This window comes from Benincasa hispida, chromosome 11 (genome assembly GCF_027475165.1).
Source record: "Benincasa hispida cultivar pf3 chromosome 11, pf3_genome.v1.1, whole genome shotgun sequence".
NCBI classification, from domain to species: domain Eukaryota; kingdom Viridiplantae; phylum Streptophyta; class Magnoliopsida; order Cucurbitales; family Cucurbitaceae; genus Benincasa; species Benincasa hispida.
Genome location: NC_143488.1, coordinates 70,771,162 through 70,787,822, shown reverse-complemented (window position 1 = coordinate 70,787,822; position 16,661 = coordinate 70,771,162).

Genomic DNA, 16,661 nt, shown 5'->3' with positions numbered 1-16,661 from the left:
CTAAGTCTTTCATGTCGAAGTTTGCACTCAATATAGATTTCACATCATTTATGACATGCAAATTTGACCCAAAGATTAACAAATCATCTACATATAGTCACAGGATAGTGCAAAGATTATTTTCAACCTTATGGTAGATGCATTTGTTACTTTCATCAACCTTGAAACCTTTAGATAGGATTAGGTTATCAAACTTTTCATGTCATTGCTTAGGAGCTTTTTTCAGACCATAGAGAGATTTGTCTAGTTTACAAACCTTATTTTCTTGACCATGGACTATAAAACCCTCAAGTTGTTCCATCTAAATCATTTCTTCAAGTTTACCGTTTAGGAAGGTGGTCTTTACATCCATCTGATGTACTACGAGGTTATAAAGGGAAACGAGAGAGAATAAGACATAGATTGAGGTAATTTTAGTGTCAGGGAAGAAGGTGTCAATGAAGTCTATGTTTTCTCTTTGTCTAAAGCCCTTTGTCATTAACTTGGCTTTAAACTTGTCAACTGTTCCACCAGGTCTAAGTTTCTTCGTTAAGATCCATTTACACCCTATTGCCTTGCAACCTGGGGGTAGATCTATTAAGTGTCAAGTCCTATTTGACTCAAAAGAGTCCATTTCATCATTTATGGCTTCTTGCCATAAGTTGGCATCTATAGAGAATAAGGTAGCTTTTAGATCTTTGGGATCTTTTTCTACATTATAGGTCTAGAAGTCAACCCCGAAATCCTTGGCGGTTCTAGCTCTTTTGCTTCTGATGATGGGAAATGGGAAGTTAATTTTACTCGACAACCAACTTCTCTTGGATGCGGTATGCGATGCATGTTCCTAAGGTATGCGTTGATAGTCATGCGTTGGAATGAAAAATGCGCTAACGAATGTATGCGATGACCATGTGTCCTGCCACAAGTTTTCTTGCATTCACGCCAAGTATAACATGGACGCAAGTTTCTCGGGTAATCTGAGGTCAAACACAGGGACTTGTAGCTATATGTTTACAGTGATGTGCATGCGGTAGTTTGAATAAAATAATGGAGGGGATATTGCTATGTTAATCCTACTCCTACTCCTATCTATCAGATAACGCAATGAGAATATGCATGAAAGGTAGAGATGCGACAAACCTTGACATGAAATAAATGTATGGGAAATAGATAAAATGCAAAGATGTTTTTATTGCAACCCTTAAGAGTGACCGCAAAGGCAACCCTAGTCAACGCAAACTAATGCGATCATGCAACACTCATACAATAGTAAACCACCTCTCGGTGCGAATGCTATGAATTCTAATGCTAGAACGCATGCGATGTATGTGCAGAGGTGTCTATAGGGCCTACACATAAGCCTCTAATTCTTGTCTATGCGATGATACACAAACAAGGCGACCACATATCATTATTTCTATTCCTAGGGTGCATGTATGCAGTGTTGACAAACAAAGCTTATCTCTAAGTCCCTATCTCTTGCTTATATCGATCTAATCTCGCTCTCTCGAGTCTAGATTCTAACCTAACTCTCTCGAGTCATTATGTTCTTTCTTTAGACTCTCTCTCGAGTAGCTCTAAAGGGGTGTTGGGCACAACATAAGACAAGATAAATGCATGAACTTGGTTGACACAAGATTGTTACTATCCTTAGTGAACAACATATACCTTGCTTAATGCGTCCAACCATTTACTCTTCTGGGCAGTTGATTATTGTTGACTTCACTCATAGACAAGCAATGTGTTAGCCTATAGACATGCGTTGCAGCAGCTTCACACTAAGCAAGTAAGGTTACTCACACACTCGCGCAACACACACCTCTCAGTGGGTTGCTACATGCTTTATATTCCTAATCCACATGACTAAGTATGCAATACCCAAGTAATCCCACTAAGTGTTGCAGTGAAAGTAAAGATGCTAAGCAAAAAAGATGGAGATGGAGTTGAAGGAGACAGAGAAGTCCATTGAAAACAAATTTTATTAATTTCTTAATTCCAAAATTTCATACAATACAATGTAGGAAAAAGAAAGGAAAAAGAAATGACCGGCTGGAAGCAAAGCTTTGCTTCTAGCGGATGTGCGTCAAGGCTGCCAGTGGTGCCATGGATGGGCGAAGGAGCTGACTCTCTTGAGATCTAGCTCCGGTCATCACTTAGAATGGATGAAGGAGGTGAAGAACTCTCAGCGTCTTCTCACGCATTTTGTCTAGATCACAAGGATCCGCCCCAGGCAAACCTCAGGCGAAAACCTTGGATAAAATGAATTTCAGCTCATCGGCTTCTATTTATAGAGCTTGGGTCACTGACAGCATTGATTGGCCTGCTCTGAGTCTGACGTTCGACGTGTTCGTCCTTTCTGAACCTCTACCACTAATGGCGTGGTGGGTGAAATGTCAACATCATCTTTGGATTTTCTCGAGGTAGATACGTTGATGCGTTCATTCCACCTACCTTGCGTTGATCCCATTAGTTGTGTTGTCGCACAGCCACAATCATTCAATGACCGCATTCGCTTAATATCGCAACTACATGATAACCGAAATCGCTTGACGAGCGCAATTCCCATGCGATGGACGCATACGGCTAATTACCGCAACATCTATGCGTTGATCGATGCATTTGCCTTACGATGGAGTGTTTCTCCGCATGCGGTCGTCTATGCGATGGTCCGGTTTCCCCGTTTGCATTCATTTCTTGCATTGGCTACAAAAATAGAATATTGAACGCATAATTATCGCAAAATAATGGGTTAGCTGAGATTCGACATGCTGATCGAAGCAAGCTCATATTCTTGTGAATTCCTATCATGATCGACGCATATTCCACCTAACAACCTTCATAATTCTAAGTAAAAGGCCTAAGATGACATACATTTCTACATGAAATCAGCTTCTTTTAGGTTTGGGTCGGTTTCCTCAGTAGAGGTAGGATTTCTAACTAGGGTTAGACTACTAGATCCTGAGCCCCTACTATTTCTCAATTTAAAAGGAAATCTTTCCTCAAAGAAGTTGGATCACTTGACTCAATGATAACTTAGTTTACTATATCATAAAATCTATAGGCTTTACTATTTATGACATAACCTATAAAGACGCACTCATAGGCTCTATTGGCTAGCTTTCTTCTTTTAGGGTATGGAATCCTTACATAGGCTAGACAACCCCATTTTCTAAAATATAACAGCTTTGGTTTTTTATTCTTGAGAATTTCGTAGGGTGAAGTTGTGTTTTTAGACTTTGGGATTCTATTTAGGACATAACACATGGTAAGTATGATTTCACCCCACCAATAAGACACAGCTTCTGAACTAAGTAAAATAGCAACTACTAGCTCAGCTAAAGTTCTATTTTTTCTTTCGGCTTTTCTGTTCATTTCAGGAGAGTAGGGTGTAGTCTTTTCGTGTATTATTCCATGTGAGTCAAAGAACTCATTAAAATTGTTTGAGTCATACTCAGTTCGCCTATCACTTCGAAGTCTTTTAACCTTTCTATTAATTTGATTCTCTACTTCAGATACAAATAATTTAAAGGCTTCAAACGCATCACTTTTGTTTTTCAGCAACTATACAAAAGTAAAATCAGAACAGTCATTAATAAAAGTAATAAAATATCTTTTACTGTTTCTAGTCAAGATGCCATCAAATTCACATAAATCAGAATGAATTAAATCTAGAGGCTCAGAAATCCTAAGTACAGATTTATGCAGAGTTTTAGTAATTTTAGCTTGACTACAATACTCGTATTTATCAAATTCATTCATGGATAACTTAGGTATCATTTCTATTCTAATCATGTTATTGGAAGAACTCTTATACAAGAGTACCTATGAGCGGAAGCGGATTTTTCCAATTCATTGTGATAGAATTTACACATATACATTCAAACATACAAATATGCATTGATTACACTAAATTACTGGCATGCTTAAAGGATTAAAAACAAAAGACCGAGAGAACGTACCAGTTGAAAACTTTCTTCACAAAACTCGGTCTCTCCGTGAACGAACTCCTCTCGCTCTTTCTCGTCCAGCAAGTAATCGCCTAGCAATACCACGATCGTCTACACGAACGCACCTCACGAACAACAGACAACGGGGACGACACCATCACTCGGAGGCCTCAGTATTCTCGGAGCGAGAATCCAAAGGGTGGACTTTGATGGAATTGGTAGAGGAGATTAGGAAAGGCTATCATGTACTACAATCAAGCAAGTGGAAAAATGGGAAGACTATCGTATAGTCGGGTGCTTGATCGTTTAGTGCGGGGTATACGATCGTGTAGTAAAAGCTAAGTGATCGTCTATGAAAAGGTAAACAATCGTTTAGTTACGCTCAGGCGCTAAGCGATCGTCTACAAAAAGGTAAGCGATCATTTAGAAATCGCGAGCGATCATTTAGGAAAATGAGGGTGTGCGATTGTTTAGTAAGCAGGCACATCGTATAGGCTATCAAACACTAAGCGATAGAAGGCTAACACATCGTGAGCGATTATGCGTCTCTCGTGCAAAAATGAAAACTATTTTCATTTTATTCTTTAGTTACTAGAACTGAATTCAACTTCCCACTAATGCACTAATTCGGAGAAAACGCTGGCCAATTATCTCATAACTGCCCAATTAATAAAACAATAAATATAATCATATTATATTATTAACCTATAGTTTGATATCATATATCAACTATAGTGTTTTCTCCTCTACTTGATATAAATCTTATTTATATCTAATTTCCTCCAAAATAATGTATTTCATACATTTAGTCAATCATATCATATATAACTAACCAGTTCAATTATATCATATATAATCAAACTCCCTCTTGTCAATTTGAACATTTCAAACGAACCCAAAAACTGATTCTCAACTTTTATCCAAGCTACCAAGGGGACCTTATGAACCTATGACTCAAAGCTCTAACGGTACGTGAATAGCTGACTAAACTCTTTAGCCACGAGATCCACCATTCGTTAACTGCCATGCATTCCACTAAAGACCGACAATTGAACTCTTCTTACTACAGATATATTTCTGTGTCCATCAGATATAACCAATCATGAGTACGATAACCCTTTACAGATGTTTGTAAATACAGTTGGGCCAATTTACCGTTTTGCCCTTGTAGTTACATCTCACTTCTTAAGTATCACTAATCCCTCTAATAAACAATACGACATAGTTTAGCTATGTGTGAACACCTCTCGGGCCATGAGAAGGTGTGTGGTGCCACATCGTTCAACCCCTAGAATCAGCCCTTAAGGGAGTTATCTATCTACTTACCCCTGCTTTGGGGAAGGAGTGAATTTCATCTTATATAGTTAAGTTCCCAGCTCCCAAATCAGATGAATTCCCAAAGTAGTAGGTTTGAGTCGGCGGCCTGACCACTCATACCCATGCAAATCAAAGGACCACCCTCAATGGCAGAAGTTCTCAACTCACCCAGGATTGAGGTCATGTTACCTATAGTCATCCTAGTGAAGTGAAATCTTTGTCATGAACGGTGTTATATAACGAGACGTTAACACTTCGTGGTTAGGTCTTATACAAACTCTTTATATAGGATGTCCCCGCTCGCATGTCCCCTACACGAATGATCAGGATTAGACCATCTGTGACAAGTCACAACACTTGTAACTATTCCACAAAGCGGGCTGCATCCGTAGCGTTACCAGGATAAGGTTTCCCTCCTATATCCATATATTATAGACCATTTTGATTATTACTTAAGACATGATCCACTTGTATGTCGCCACATACATACTTAAGTTACATAAAGATAACCAGAGATTTTAGTTTATTGGTTTGTGGTAAAGAAAATAAAACATCCAGATAAGCAAAATCAAGAAGTGAAGTAAATATCATATATTATACATCACAAGCGTTCATACAAACTATTTACAAACTACAGGACACGAGACTTTAGGGCATCAACCCCAACAGTTACTAATTAATTTCTTATTAACATGACAGAGTCTAGCATGTCAAACATTCATAGAACACATCATATACATAGAAGATTTCATTTTATTAAGGTCTAAATTTAATATGAACATTCCCTCAGTTGCATACCCTTTCCCTACGAACACATTATTTTTTGTAAGGGTATATAAATCTGCCCCTATAGTTTGAGTAAATATGGCTTTGTTGAGGAGATAGCCTGAGACCAAGTTCTTTCTTATCTCCGGAGTGTGCAAGACGTTTTTCAACTTGAAGGTGTTCCCGGAGGTAAACTTCAGCTCCACCTCGCTGGTTCCAGCAACTTTCGTAGAGTGGTGATCCCTCGACAGAATATTCTTATCCTTAGTTTCAATATAAGTTTTAAAGAGACTAAAGTCGTGACAGACATGGCGTAGTGCCAGTGTCTATCCACCATCCTTCAGAACTATCGATCACATTTACTTCTGCGATCATGGAAACTAACAGTTCTTCTGTCAGGTTCGCCTGACCAGCAAGATGATGCCTATTCCTATAGTTCCTAGTCATGTGTCCAAGTTTATTACAATTAAAGCAAAGGAATTGTACCATTTATCCTGAAAGGGTTTCTATTTTTTTTTGTTGGTTCTGGTTGCTGGAACTACGATTCTAACATTTTCTCTTTGTCCTCTTTGATTTTTGGTCAGGTTTTACCACGACAGAGGCAGATCTCTCAGGTACGGCATTCACCTCCTCCCTTTGGTCCTGCTTCCAGGCTTCCTCCTCAATCCTTAGCCGGGTGATGAGACTCTCCAAATAAAAATCCTTGGTCTTATACCCCAACGTATTCTTAAAATCTTTCCACAAAGGGGGTAATTTATCAATAATAACAACAACTTGGAATTGTTCGTCTAGAGGCATACCTTCAGTTATTATTTCATGGGCTATCTTCTGCATTTCATGAGACTGGGACTCCACAAATTTTTCATCTGTCATTTGGAACTTGAGATAACGATTGATAACATATTTCTTCGACCCGGCCTCATCGGTGTCGTACTTCTTTTGCAGGGCATCCCAGACCTCCTTTGTTATCTTCATTGTGCTGTAATAGTCATACAGATTTGTAGTAAAACTATTTAAAATAAAGTTCTTACATAGAAAATCTTTCTCCTCCCAGTCAACAGCTTCTTCTATCTGTTGTTGAGCTGGATCTTCTAACAGGACGATTGGCTTATCCCTGGTGCAAACGTCGACAACTTTTTTTACGGTAAGAAAAAAATAGCATCTTTTGCTACTATCGTCCAATTTAGGAGGCATTACCTAAATAAAAGCCATTAACTTCAATTAAAGAAAAAACTAATTTAATTAATAACTCACAAAATAAGTTTTCACTAATTTTTAACAAAATTCTCATGTAAAATTTGACACGTCCATAAATAATATATCATAATTGAATAATCTCAATATAACCGCCCAAATGAGTATAGTTGAATTGGCTACTATCAATCTCTAAGTCAGATGTTCAAATCTCCCTCCCTATATATTATGAAACAAAAATATCGATAAGACCATTAAGAGAAATTATTCGAGGAGACTACTCTATTAGATAATATAGTTTTTTGAATCTATATCTAACCATTATTGAAAGATAGTCATAATTTAGTAGTCTCATTGAAAATTTTTTCGAGCTTAAGAGTAGTTGAACGTGTGTGTAGGAAGATGATCTTTGAGTCAATTTTTCTTGTCTAAATTATACAAAATGCTCTTAAACTTTGTATTTTGTGTCAAAAGTACCCTTATACTTTCAAAAGTTTCAAAAATACCCTTAAACTTCCAAAAAGAATTCGAAAATACCATTGCCGTTAGTTATGGATGGAAAACGTTAGTGTTTTTTTTTTCCAAAAATAACCTTGAAATTTAAAAATTTAAAAAAATACCCTTAAAATAAAAGAAAAGTTAAAAAATACTCTTATTATTTCTATATGAATAGAAACCAATACCTCGTAGCATAAATACCTATAATCTTTCAAAAGTTGCATCAATACCATTACTTAAAAAATAAAAAATAGATAAATAAATAAATAAATAAATAAATAAAAGTTAAAAATGCATTTACCGTTGATCCACTCTTACTTTTAGGTTATACGTTAGTAGTTAAGTGTGTGTAAACAGCCAAATATGTTCTTTTTGTATTTGGCTATTAATAGTTTTAGTAAGTTTTAGAAGAAGATATTTATTTTTGGAGTTTTGTGAGATTTTATGCTTTTAACTTGAATTTATGGTTCATATTTTGTTGGGACAAAATGGTGTAGGTATTAGACAAATGAGAGCAAAATAAGAGTATCTATATGAAAAAAGATGATATTTATATAATTTGTTTTAAACTTTGTTCTTTTCAAACCCAAGAAAACTCTAAATAAATTGATCACTATACTAACGATAGGAGCATTTTTATTTTTTATTTGTTTTGCAAGTCTAAGTATATGTTTGGGAATGATTTTAAAATTGTTGAAATCATTTTTTGTAAAGTCCAAAATCACTCCATAACACACTTTTTTTAGTCACTCAAAAATATAAATATTTAATTTTGTACTTTTAATTGCAATTTTCATATCATCAATATTGATTTTGAATGATTTATTTTAGTAACGATAAGTTTATTAAGCCTCAAAGGGCACACTTTGATACAAAATCTACACCTGCTAGGTTCTTAATCCACAGAGGATAATCATTCACCCATACAACATTATATTTCATTATTCTAGCATTTTTTGCAACGTGATCGGCAAGCTTATTTATTTTTCTCGAAATTTGTGTAAAAAAGACATCTTCAAAAAGTAGAGATAGATCCCATATGCCTTCCAGCCACACTCTCACATTTCCTTCAGATATCACATGTTTTTTTTTTTCACTAGGGAGATTGCCTCTTTGCAATCGCTTTCAACAATTAGATTTTTGAAGTTTAATTTGAAAGCTAGACACATGCCTTGAAGAATCGCATAAACTTCGACAAGAGGGGGGAGGGAAATTACAGTCAGATCATGAGCTTCCAATAGCTTTCAAATAACCATGGTGATCTCTGATTATAGCATCAAAGCCAAAAGAATTTGAGGAAGATTTCCAAGCTGCATCAACATTTAGCTTGAAGAAATTCGGATGTGGAGGGATCCAAGCTTGAGCTAAACTCTGGGACAAAATTCTTTTAATTGGTGAGTATGGATTCTATCTATTAAAGCTTGAAATTCATCCATATATCTTAGAATCCAGTTACATCTTGATGCAATCGGGGGAATTAGTACTATGCTATTTCTATCATTTCATAAGGACCAAACAATAATTGCAGCTAATTCTAATTCTTCCTTTGTTAAACTTGAACATAAGAATGTCCATTGATCACTGAAATTATTATTGAAATCTGTTTGGAAATTTTGGTTTGGACTAAGATGTTGCCATATTATTTCTGCTCGTTTGCATTTAAAGAAGATATGGTTAGTCGATTATTCTTTCTTTCCACAAATAGGACATAAGGTAGTGATGTTCGAATCTTTCTTCTGAACGTTTATTCTAGTTGAAACGATTTCCTTGGTACATTTTCAAACAAAATGTTTGATTTTTGAAGGAATTTTAAGTTTCCAGATTTTTTCCCAACATTTCTCGTATCCATTTTCACTTGATGAGGTCTTGAGTAAATTCTATTGTAGGAAAACTTCATATCCACTTTTAACCGTATAGATATAATTCTTTGTGTAGTGCCAAATTAATTTGTCTTGGATTTTCTTGTTTAGAGAAATTGGTTTGATTAAATCCACATCTTCTTTTCATAAAGTTTGATGGAGAAGATCAAGGTTCTAGGAATCCTCTTGATTGATGAAATCTACAACCTTAGAAGATAGAAAATTTTGACAAGTCTTTATAGATTTAAAGGAGTAAGGCCTTGGCATCCAAAGGTCTAAGAACATTTGGGTAGAGTAGCATTTCCTATTCTGAATCGCAAACCATATTTGAGTAGTTCTCTACCCATAGTACGTTTCTCCATAGGCATGAGGGTTTTTTTTTTTTTTTTTTTTCCAATTTCCGCATTCATAATGTGTGTATTAGCAAAGTATATACCTTTGAGGAAATAACAACTAATGAGTTTGGGTTTTCAATTAATCTCCATATTTTTTTTGCAACTAGAGCTTGGTTAAAGCCTTTGAAATGTATGCCTCCTAGTGCTTTAGGCAAACACATTTTCTTCACTACAACAAATATCACCTACGATAGCTTTAAAAAAAAATGCCATCGTAGACTTTTCATAGCGTTTTCGAAATCATAGTCCATGTTATTGAAAGTCTCTGACTTTCCATAGTGTTTTTTCGCTGCTATAAAATGTCCATTTTCAATAGCCCAAATTTAATGTTATGAAAATTTTTCATAGCGTGAGAAAAAATGCTATAGAAAGTCTTTTATAGCAGCAAAAAAATGCTATAAAAGACATTTAATAGCGTTTTTAGTAGCATTGTAAAAATGTTATAAAAGGGTTTCCATAACATTTTAAAGATGATGTCGTAGCTGATGTTATTGAAAGTCCTCAACCTTTCACACCTTTTTTGTACGACTATAAATAATGCTATAAAAAGTTGATAATCGATAGCTTTAGTGTTATGTTATAAAACATTCCATAGTGTAAAAAAATGCTATCAAAAGATTTTAAAGCGATTTAAAACACTACAAAAGACTTTTTATAGCATTTTTGAATATGTTATTGAAAGTCCTTAATATTTGAATAACATTTTCTTTTACCGTAACAGAAAAAAGTTATAAAGAATAATCCAATGTTCTATTGTATATAATTTCAATGTTATAAAAACTTTCTATAGCATTTTCTGTGATAGTAAAAAAAAGTGATAATTAATATTTAATAGTACCTTTTAATGATATTGTATTTTTATTAATATTTTATTGCTATTGAAACATTTGTACAATTTGCTTCAAATTTTTTTAGAATATAAGATTATTTGTCTACAAACTTCTAATGTATTTAAATATATTTCGCAAAAAAAAAAAAAAAATCAAATTATATTCTAAAAAATTATACACACATATATATTTATTTATTTATTGATTGATTGATTGAAGTTACTTGTCCATATTATTGTCTAGACGAAGAAAGATAATTATGATTATAATTATAAACAAGTTACAAATTCACAATCTAAATAAATACGGGTCATATATAATTCCAAAAATAATTGTTACAATCAAAAGAGATGTTTAAATGATAGTGGTACTAACATTCTCCCATAAATATATGCCGTTCCAATATTTGTTGTCATTTTAATCACCTAATAAAAAATAAAAACAAAATAACTTTATAAATTATTATAATTTAACTCTAAAAATAGATTAGCGAATCAACTAAATAAATACTTAACTCACATGTATTAAGTACTTTTTCTTACATAATTTAGCTCAGACACTATAAAAAACAAAATATCATGGTCAGAGTTCATGAGATCAAAATGGCTTCTCCATTTCCTTGAGTCAACAATTCTTTTAAAATTTCTCCCACTCCCACTTTTTCCTAGGATTAGATGGTGTAAAGATTATGGGAAAACAGATGCACAATCTTCAGGAGCCTAAAACAGATGTAACAAATTTCAACAATTTGAAAAGCAACTCCACGCCCTAATTATGCTGAAAAGAAATGAAAACATCCGATGGATAAACAGAGAAAAGTACAATGTGGAATTAAGATAATATGCCTACAATGATGTTTTCTAGAATAATATTTTATAGCATAACTGAACCTGCTATAAAATAAAGATTTCATTTTACATGATCATGTTGCACTGCATAATGGACACCCACCTGAAGAGAGTAGATAGAAAAGAGCCCAAAATAGTGATTGTTAAGGTTTTAATAACACAGACAAATAAATTTCAAATCCAAGAAATGAGAGAGAGCAAGAAATGCATAAATCTATTGTGCACTTGGATTAAGTAACTGAAAGTAGCTGCATTTTCCCTCTTATTTCGAGGGTTTGAAAATCACTTTTTAACTCAATATTCCATGTAGAATGCCAACTTCCATTACTCCACAAGAATAGAAACAAACCTCAAATAAAATGAGTTGAACTTGAATTTTGCAAAATGAATTCGTCAACATTAATGAATTGAAATGCCATCGCAACAGATGAATCAAAAGCATCACTAAAGGTGGCTAGCCTGTTGATGTGGCCAGGTTATGGATGCATAAATTCTCAAACATGCTCTTTTAATGGTTGTTCAATTGAAAAAAAAAAGATAAACAAAATAGGCCGTCGAGCACTTTCTAGTCTCTAAAAACCTGTAAGAAATGTGGAAACAAAAGAGACCACAGAAAAGATATAAGAAGAAAACTCATGTAATTAACATATTGAATATATATAATATACAATCAATAAAATCCAACAAGAATGTAACCTGGCTTGAGCTCGCTTGAGAGGATTTAGATAGCAATAGTCACAAATAAAGCAATAGTCATGACAGTTCAATGGCAATAACTGATAGCCTCCACCCAACAATGAAGCTAGGAAAATCTATGAACAAGAACAAGAAAATTGGGACAACCATCCCTGTAACACAATTAATAACGTCTATTCTTCAATTTGAAAACTGTAGGACATCTATATATATATATATATATATATATATATTAATTTTTGTGATTTTTAGAGACCAACAAAGAAAGGAAAAGGAAATGGTGCCAATAGTCAGCTTATATACTAAGCTAAAAGCACAATCACGGTAATTTAAAAAAACAAAGCAACTACACATAACAAAAATAAAACACAAAAAGAAATGCCCAAGTCCTAGAGCCGTAAATAAGGCCAAAGATAACAACTAACAAAATCCCAAAAAATATTGCATCAATCGGAAGGATATCATCTCATTCAGACAAGAAAAAGAAAGGAGAAGTCTGAATAACTGGAAAAAGAGAAACTAATTACCATGAATCAATGGGATAAAACTTCATATTCTTACCTCCCTAGATGCCAGGAACTTCCAACAAATCAAGATATTGATGAATACTCCTATATGCATCTGCACAACATACTCTCATTTGCCAGACCAATATTTATAATATCTAGAGTTCATAATTCAGATTGACTGAAAAATCATCTAATAAATGTACCTCATGCAAAATCATCAATCAACAATATTCAACCTAAAGAAACAACTAAGACAATAGACAATTGTTTATCCAATACTATCAATACAAACCACATTCAATGTTTCATCAAGTATCACTGAAGATTATAAGCTCATACATTCACCATTCAAGAAGCTATTTCATATTTCTTTAATCTTCACAGTTATTTATTGTAACTTTTTGTATTAGAAATTAGTATAAATACTCATCATTTACAAATTTTAGATACAACAACATACATAGCTTCAAGAAGAACTTGAAAGATCGGTAAAAGAAAAAGAATCTGTGACTTAGCTTCAATAAAACTCTCTCCTTCCTGTGGATGTAGGCTTTAATAGCCGAACCACATATATCGTTGAGCATTCCTTCCCTTTCTTCTCATCGTCTACAAGATTGCATGACCGTTTACCATTTTTCTTCATATCATCTAGAAGAACGACTGATCGTTTACCTTCTCCTTCTTCCATTGTCTACACGATTGCATGTTCGTTTACCTTTTCCTTCTGCCATCGTTTACACGATTACGAGACTCCTCCATCGTATACTCATAGCAGTCACACAGATCAAACAAGGAAGCACTAGGGTTAGAAGAAAGTAAAAAAAACACAGAAGGCGGAGAACGAGAGAATCAGAGAGCAAGAGAGAGAAAGAAAAATTAATTTTGCATTAATCACCCATCAGAAAGAAAGTCATTCTTTCATTTTTCATCAAACAAAGAGCAGTGGGAAAGACCACGTGTAAGGCATCAGCTGGAAAATCGTGGGCACATAATAGCCAAGTTTTCTACCAACCAAAAATTTTTAGGGCAAAAGAACTGGGCTCTTGGTTTGGATCAGGCCTCACATTTATTTCATCATTTGGGCTAAAATTCTCAATAATTCATAGAAGTAGGCCCAACAAAGTGGTATCAGAGCAATAGACATTCAAGATCTCAATTCTTGGAGAATCAAGACACAAGTTTTTCATCCAAAATGTCAGTAACAAGGTTCGAGGCAGAGAAATTCGATGGCAAAGGAGACTTTGGACTGTGGAAGGCCAAGATCAAGATGATACTTGGCCAGCAGAAAGCCCACAGAGCCCTTCTTGATCCATCAACACTCCCTGCCACTCTGACAGGCCAAGAAAAGGAAGACTGGGAGCTGGCAACCTACGGTACGTTGGTTCTTAATCTTAGTGACAGTGTTCTTAAACAAGTTTTAGATCAAGAAACTTCATATAGAATATGGACTAAGCTAGAAGAGTTGTATGCTACTAAAGACCTTCATAACAAAATGTATCTTAGGGAGAAATTCTTCACATTTAAAATGGATTCATCTAAAACTCTAAATGATAACTTAGATGAGTTCAAGAAGATAGTTACTGAATTTAAAACTCTAAGAGAAAAACTTGGTGATGAAAATGAAGCCTATGTGCTTTTAAACTCTTTGCCTGAACCGTATTAAGAAACTAAGAATGCTCTAAAATATAGAAGGGATAGTATAAGCACAGATAATATAATCTCAGCCCTAAGAACTAGAGAGCTTGAGCTACAGATTGATAAAAAGGATAAACCTAGTGGTGAAGGTCTATTTGTAAAAGGAAATGTCAAGCAAAACCATTCTAAAGACAGAAAACCTCATAACCCAGAAGAAAATAAATCAAAACAGAAAATAAAATGCAAATACTGTAAGAAAAAGGGACATCTAATAAAAGACTATTTTATCTTAAAGAGAAAGAATCAAAAGAAAGAGAGGGATTCAAAAGGCAAACAACCCGAAGCATTTGTTGTAGAAGGTTCCTTCATCTACTCAGATGCTTTAGCCTCAACTTTAGACAAATCTAATCATGTAAACCCTCTAGGAAAACATGATTGGGTTCTAGATTCCGGATGCACCTACCATATAACCTCAATAAAACCTTGATTTAACACCTTTAAGGAAATAAAAGGAGAAATGGTTTATATGGGAAACAACCAAGGTTGTAAAATAGAAGGCAGTGGCTCTGTTTCCATGAAACTTAAGGATGGAACCATCAAACTTCTTAAGAATGTGAGATATGTTCCACTACTTAAGAGAAATATAATCTCCTTAGGTATGTTAGATGCTATAGGGTGTGAATACAGGGGTAAAGGAGGAACACTAGAGGTGCTAAAGGACTCTAAAGTAATATTAATTGGGGAAAAGATAAATGACTTATTTGTGGTCAAAGGAGTTGAAATGATGACAGGGGCTTATGTTGCCACCACAAATGAGATCACAGAGGCTAATGTATGGTATAAAAGGTTATCTCACATAAGTGCTAAAGGCCTAGAAGTCCTATCTAATCAAGGAATTCTCCCTAAAGGTCTCTTAAATGATCTAACCTTTTGTGAACATTGTGTTGTAGGGAAAGCCATAAGGCAAAGTTTCACTAAAGCACAACATACCACAAAGTCTATCCTAGACTATGTACACTCTGACCTATAGGGTCCAGCTCCTACACCTAGCCTAAGTGGCTCAAAGTATTTACTTTCTTTTATTAATGACGTCTTTAGGAAAAGTTGGGTTTACTTCCTTAAAACTAAAGACCAAGTGTTTGATAAGTTTAAGGAATGGAAACTCATGATAGAGAAACAAACTTCTAAAAAAATTAAATACCTAAGAACTAATAATGGACTGGAATTTTGTAGTGAAGAGTTTAATAAATTATGTAAAGAAACAGAAATTACTAGGCATAGGACAGTTAGATTCACTCCTTAACAAAATGGAGTAGCTGAAAGACTAAATAGAGCAGTCATGGAAAGAGTTAGATGTCTCCTATCAGATGCAATACTAAGTGAAAAATACTGGGCTGAGGCTGCAAGCTACACTGTGTACACCTTAAATAAGTGTCCACATTCCTCCCTAAATTTTTTGACTCCTGAAGAAAAATGGCCATACATCCACCTAACCTAGAAAACCTAAGGGTATTTGGATTTGTTGGTTATATTCATCAAAATCAGGGAAAATTAAAATCTAGGGTAGTAAAGTGTATGTTTGTAGGGTTTTCTGAGGGAGTAAAATGATTTAAAATGTGGAATCCTATTGAAAAGAGGTTTATTATAAGTAGAGATGTCACTTTCAAAGAAAAAGAAATGTTTATGCAAAAAGAAAAGACATCCTATGAAGTTCCTAACTGCCCTAATACTACTAGGATTGAGGTGGAGTCACCTAAAGTTTCTTTCACTAACCAAAACTTTCCTATAGAATTAGAAGAAGAAGAAGAGGATGCCTCAAATGAGAACACTGGGATTACTGAAGTTGTACCTGATTTAAGTCAGTACTCCTTGGCTAGGGATAGACAAATAAGAATGATAGTTCCTCTAGGTAGGTATACTGAAACTAACTATATGAACCTAGTTCTAAATGCCACAATAGCTCCTAATGATCAAGAACTAGCCACTTTTGAAGAGGCAATGAACTGCCCCAATGCTAGGTCTTGGATTCAAGCCATGTGTGAAGAGATGGAGTCACTCACTGTCAATAATACCTGGACCCTAGCTTCTCTTCCTAAAGGTTGTAAACCTATAGCCTTTAAATGGATATATAAACTAAAGGAAGGTTCTACCAAAGAAGAAAAGCCTAGGTACAAGGCAAGGTTAGTGGC